General features: G+C 39.0%; 1 pseudogene across 1 annotated transcript; it reads right to left on the reverse strand.

Annotated features, from left to right (window-relative positions):
• Nucleotides 1–4,053: 4,053 nt before the first annotated feature.
• On the reverse strand, nt 4,054–5,062 carry LOC308522940 (zinc finger and SCAN domain-containing protein 4-like; annotated as a pseudogene). Its single transcript has one exon. The product of its transcript is annotated as a zinc finger and SCAN domain-containing protein 4-like (transcript).
• Between the last annotated feature and the right edge of the window lie 1,722 nt (nt 5,063–6,784).

Consider the following 6,784-nt stretch of genomic DNA (forward strand, 5'->3'; position numbering starts at 1 on the left):
TAAATCCTCAAAATTCTCGGTACAACAATTCAGCCAGCAAACATCTAATATTGGTTTTATAGTGCCCATCAGTAGATGAGTGGCTAAAAAAACTGTGGTACATTTATACCATGAACTATTATGCAGCAGTAAAAAAGAAGGATCGCTTGTCCTTTGAGACAGCATGGAGGGACCTGGAGAGTATTATGCTAAGCAAATAAGCCAGTCAGAGAAAGACAAGTATCACATGATCTCACTCATATGTGAAATTTAATGAACAAAATAAACTGGTGAACAAAATAGATCCAGAGACGTAGAAGCATGGAACAGACTGCGGAATCTCAGGGAAGGCAAGGGCAGGTGGGTGGGTGGGAAATGATCAACCAAAGAACTTGCATACTAGAGGCCCGGTACACGAATTACTATACAGGTGGGGTCCCTCAGCCTGGCTGGTGATTGGGACCGGCCGGCTGGGTGGAGGGACTGCGGGAGGTTGGCCAGCCAGGGGAGTTGGCTGGGGGAGTGCACTGACCACCAGGGGGCAGCTCCTGCATTGAGAGCCTGCCCCCCTGGTGGTCAGTGTGCATCATAGTGACTGGTCGTTCGGTTGCTTAAGCTTTTGTTTATATAGATATGCATAATCCATGGACACAGACAATAGAGTGGTGAAGGACTGGGACAGGCAGGAGGGGCAGATTAGAAAAGGTCAATGGGGTGGAAATAGAGGACATATATAATACTTTCAACAATAAAGATTTTTAAAAAATAAGTTGCCTTTAAACAGAAACACACATAAAACAGGGTTATGCATAGGTTTGTGTCAAAACTGTGATTAGAGGCTCCCAGGAACCTAACCCTGTGTTTTCTCCAGGACCAGTGGCTCAGTATTTGCTAATTCTGTGTTTGTAGTGAATTTATAGAACATAATTTCTGTGAATAAGAAGAATCAGTTGTATGTCATTTTTTTAAAAAAAAATGCACTAACATTATCTGTCATTTAATAACTGGAAAACAGTTTGTTGCACTAAGTACAGACAGCCAAATGCATTTTTGACATAACTTTCAGTTAATTGTAATAAACATTTACTAACTATAATGGTCAGATAACGTACAAATACAATGAAATGCATCCCTGCTTTAAACAGCTTTATACCAAAAATATAAGTAAATAAATGCAAACATAATCACAAAAGTTATTACAAAGAGAAAAACTTTAGGTAGAGGGAGAAAGGCTTCATAAAGAGCAATCAGCCCTAGCCGGTTTGGCTCAGTGAATAGAGCATCATCCTGCAGACAGAAGGGTCCTGGGTTTGATTGCTGTCCAGGGCACAAGACTGGGTTGTGGGCTTAATCCCCAGTAGGGGTGCAGGAGGCAGCCAATCAATGATTGTCTCTCATCATTGATGTTTCTATCTCTCTCCAAAATCAATAAAAATATATATGTTTTATAAAAGAGCAATCAGCCATCTAATTTCTTTGTCTGGATTACTAATATATCTAATTTGATCAGTACAGTCAATGAATTGTAACCAGGATTCTATGCAAGACTCTTTACTCATATTACCTTATTATCACAACTCTATAAGATTAAAAAATAAATAAAATAAAATTGGTCTTATATATTGAGACCCATTTGATATCTCTGCCCTATAGCTTTGTAATTTCTGCCCAAGACACTATTTGCAATTCCAGTGGCCATTGCCAAGTGTTTGGCCTTCACTTTTCTGATATATGGTCATAATACGTCAGTGTCTCTGACAATGAGTTTACCAATAAAATTGCTATCAGGTTGCTACTTCCTGGAAATCTTTACAACTGGGTTATGAAAAGTAGAACATAACTGTGCTTGAAGGCAAGAAGTTAAAGTTAGAATGTTTACCTACATCAAAGGTTTAGAAAAGAAACTATAAATTAGTCATGCTCTTATCTTTTAAGGTAACTGATGCCAGATCATGAAATATAAACGGTTGGTGTTAAATAACTTTTTTATTATATTCTGTAGACTAACATTGTAGGTGGGGTTTAAAGAAACGTGTTTAGAATAAATATATGCTTTTGAAAACCCATTCTCCTTTTTCAAGCTAAACCTATTTGTATTTTCAGTGGCATGGATAATTATTTTTATGTAGATCATTATTTTATTATTAATATTCAATGGTATAGATCACATTTGTGTTTAAGCAAACTAAAATCTGACCAGATTTTATTATGTGGTATAAGCCATAATGCACTTAATTCTTTTGCAGTATGTATTTATGTTTCTTTGACTGTATAAGAACAGCTCTTTTGAATACTTGAAATTAGCTACCTGATTTTTCTTCATTCTAAGGGAATAATATAGCAAAATTAACATAAGATTCATGCTTTGATGAAACATTTTAGGTCATCTGAACAAATTAATAAGATTGGCAATACAGAACTAGGATTGACAGCAATGGCTATCATTTCTTGAGCCCTCACATTCCAGGTGCTTTACCTACATCATTTAGTGAATCCTCATAATAATCCTGGGGTTGGTAGTACTATCCCCATTTACAGACTGGATTCCTCAAGGCTTGGATAGGTTAACTACTGAAAGTCATTGTGACTACAGGAAAGACACTATTTTGAAAAGTTATTTCTTTTTTTTTTAATTAAATCTTTATTGTTCAGATTATTACATTTGTTCCTCTTTTTTCCCCCCATAACTCCCCTCCTCCCAGTTCCCACCCCACCCTCTGCCCTCACTCCCCACCCACTGTCCTCATCCATAGGTGCACGATTTTTGTCCAGTCTCTTCCCGCATCTCCCACACCCCTTCCCCCCGCCCCCCCCCAAGAATAGTCAGTCCATTCCCTTTCTATGTCCCTGATTCTATTATGATCACCAGATTATTTATTCACTCGATTCTTAGATTCACTTGTTGATAGATGCATGTTTGTTGTTCATAATTTGTATCTTTACCTTTTTCTTCTTCTTCCTCTTCTTAAAGGATACCTTTCAGCATTTCATATAATGCTGGTTTGGTGGTGATGAACTCCTTTAGCTTTTCCTTATCTGTGAAGCTCTTTATCTGACCTTCAGTTCTGAATGATAACTTTGCTGGATAAAGTAATCTTGGTTGTAGGTTCTTGGTATTCATCACTTTGAATATTTATTGCCATTCCCTTCTGGCCTGCAAAGTTTCTGTTGAGAAATCAGCTGACAGTCGTATGGGTATTCCCTTGTAGGTAACTGAGTTTCTTTCTCTTGCTGCTTTTAAGATTCTCTCTTTGTCTTTTGCTCTTGGCATTTTAATGATGATGTGTCTTGGTGTGGTCCTCTTTGGGTTCCTTTTGTTTGGGGTTCTCTGCGCTTCCTGGACCTGTAAGTCTATTTCTTTCACCAGGTGGGGGAAGTTTTCTGTCATTATTTCTTCAAATAGGTTTTTAATATCTTGCTCTCTCTCATCTTCTGGCACCCCTATAATTCTGATGTTGGTACGCTTGAAGCTGTCCCAGAGGCTCCTTACACTATCCTCGCATTTTTGGATTCTTTTTTCATTTTGCTTTTCTGGTTGGGTATTTTTTGCTTCTTCGCATTTCAAATCTTTGCCTGGATTCTTGCGCTCCTCTGGTCTGCTGTTGGGAGTCTGTATAGTATTCGTTATTTCAGTCCGTGTATGCTTATTTTCTAGTTGGTTCTTTAACATAACATCGAGGGTCTCATTAGATTTCTTGAGGATCTCACTACATTTATCGGCAGCTTCTAGACAGTTCTTAAGAGACCTTAAAAGTGTGGTTCTGAACTCAATATCCTCCAATGACAGTTTTGTCCTGTTTCTTTGTCTCCGCATTTTTTATGCTTTCTTGGTGCACCCCCTAGTGGTCTTTGTGCGCAGTCTTGTTGTAGTTAAGCCTTGATTGTTGTAGTTGATACTGGGGGGATTTGACCTCCAGGCTAACTGGCTATGAGAGTCTGAAAAGTTATTTCTTTCTTTTTTTTTTTTTCTATGTGGGATGGTTGATCTTGAGCCTGCAGGGAGTTCTCCAAGTCCACATTGCTTTGCCTCCAGTTCTTACGTGTCCAAAGACAGGGAACCACAGAAAAGTTATTTCAATGGCCATGTGGAACAGCATTTATTTGTACAAATTCTGGAATCATTAAAATTAATAAATTGCCTTTATAATCAGGAATACATAAATAAAAAATGTGAATTTCTAAAAAACCCAAACTGAAGATCTTGGGATACTCCTCACATTGGAATGGCTTTTGGGCTCTGTGGAATCTTTCTTGGTGTCGCCCACATGTGGAGTTTCCCTCATTGTTCTGGTGGGTAAGAGCAGGCTCAAGGGTGATCTGGTCTGACCTGGAGCGAAACACTGGTCCCACCTCCATAAGGAGATCTTGATTAGAGGGTCCTTTTGGGTCCTTCCTGAGACCTGGAGGTGCCTAGACGTGCTCTTCTGGAGCTGAGTGGATTCTCCAAAGAAACATCTCCCTCTTCAGGCCTCTCCCTAAATGATGAATAGGGAAGGTGTTTGACTGCCTTGACTAGTAATACTGTCATTTACTTCAGTAGTTTTCAAAGAAATGTTGCCACCATTTTCTTTATCTTCATCTCCTTGTCCTTCATACTTTGCAGAGAGGTATCTTGGGGAGTCCAGAAGGGTGTCCTCACATTTGCCTCTGTTGGGATCCAATTGGCAACTGTTTTGTTAGATGAACAATGATTTCTCTTAAGGGCACATCCTCAGAAGAGGACTTCCTGTCCCTGCATGCGCAGGTGAACCACGCCAGGGGGCTGCACGCAGTCACCACTCATGTCCTCCATGAATGTCTCCAGGTTTCTGCCACATGATTCCCATTCTTCCTTCAGTGTGGAGCTGTCACTGCAGTACCTGCTGATCATAAACTGTTCTAAGAAACTTGAAAAATCACTTCATTCTTGCTGTTTTTCTGGCTGTAGCCATGAGTGACATGACTTATAGAGCCTTTGCAGTGTCTGCCTTGCACATGAGTTATTGCTGTTTTGAAATAAGCTGAGCTGAGTGATCTGAAACCCAGATACACCTCTGGCCCCCACCTTTTGGAGAGCAGGTCTTTGGCTAGGTTTAAAGTCCATATTTTCTAACTTATAGTCATCCCTGCATGATTCAGATAGAAATGAGGTTCTGAGGTCTAAATCCATTCTAAACAATATTTCTCACAGACTCAATTTCCAAGATTCAATTCTTTAACTCCTTTGTTGATCGTGGTGGACGCTTAGAAGACCGTGAGCTCCTCGAGAAGAATGAACTTCAAACTGGGTAATCCTGGAACAAAGGCTGAGCTGCTGTATGACTGGCTGTCTGCACTGGGTTCATCTGATGGTTTAATATTTTAAAAATCAGCTTATTTATTCATTCATAAAACATGTATAGACTATCTCCTAATAAATTCTGTATATTTTAGTTTATATTGTATTAAAAGAGATATGATGACTTTTTTTTAAGTAAAGAATTGGCACTCGTGTTCATTCTAGTAATATTAATTCCAACAAGTTAAAATCAAAACAGAGCTAGAAACCAAGGAATGGATGTTTGAAAACCACGGACTGGGAAATTTGTTTTATGCTATGGTGATGGACTTTTAAAATTTATTTGAACTCTTGTTCAGGAAAATATTTAGGTTCTCCTTAGATGGCTTAAGGACCAATTGTCTAGCTGTGGATTTTATTTGAAAACCATGAAATTGAAAAAAAAAAGTTTCCTTTTATAAAAGTCTCCAGAATAAATAACTTCTTTAAACTTTTCTCTAAAGTCTCACATATTCTCTGTAAAAATTACCGGTGTTATTTCTTTTGAGATGATGAACTATACATCCAAAGAACAAAATATTCCCTGAATCTGTTTAGAGTACATAAGATCTGTTCCTAAATGTTTGCCATGTACCCTCAGGAATCTGGTAGAGTCTTAGCTGGTTTTGCTCAGTGGTAGAGCTTTGGCTGTGGACTTGGGCCTTGGCTTTGATTCCGGTCAAGGGCACGCACCTCGGTTGCAGGCAAGGGCACCTATGGGAGGCAACCAATAGTTGTGTCTATCTCACATCAAAAAGAGATGTTTCTCTCTTTTTGACCCTCCTTTCTATTCTCTAAAAATATCAATGTAGCCCTAACCAGTTTGGCTCAGTGGATAGAGCGTTGGCCTGCGGACTGAAAGGTCCCAGGTTCGATTCTGGTCAAGGGCATGTACCTTGGTTGTGGGCACATCCCCAGTAGGGGGTGTGCAGGAGGCAGCTGATCGATGTTTCTCTCTCTTCGATGTTTCTAACTCTCTATCCCTCTCCCTTCCTCTCTGTAAAAATCAATAAAATATATTTAAAAAAATCAATGTAAAAATATCCTTGGGTGAGGAGTAACAACGAATAATAATCTGGTAGACATTAAAAAACAAAAAATACAGCCCTAGCTGGTATGGCTAAGTGGATAGAGTGTCGGTCTGTGGACTGAAGGGTCCCAGGTTGGATTCCAGTCAAGGGCACATGCCTGGGTTGCAGGCTCGATCCCCAGTGGAGGGTGTGCAGGAGGCAGCCAATCAATGATTCTCTCTCATCATTGATGTTTCTATCTCTCCCTCTCTCTTCCTCTCTGAAATCAATAAAAAATATTAAAAATAAAAAACAAAAAATACAGAAATTTGTATATAATCTTGAGATGGTTAATAGCACAGAATTATGCAAAGTCCTAGCAAGTATATCATAAATTTGATCATTTGGACATATAAACACTTAGTAAACTTACCTTAATATAATCAGACTGAAAATCCACATAAAACTGGGAAGTGGAAAGATCTTTGGCTTGGGAGTA

Source organism: Myotis nattereri (genome assembly GCF_964212035.1).
Source record: "Myotis nattereri genome assembly, chromosome: 8".
NCBI lineage: Eukaryota > Metazoa > Chordata > Mammalia > Chiroptera > Vespertilionidae > Myotis > Myotis nattereri.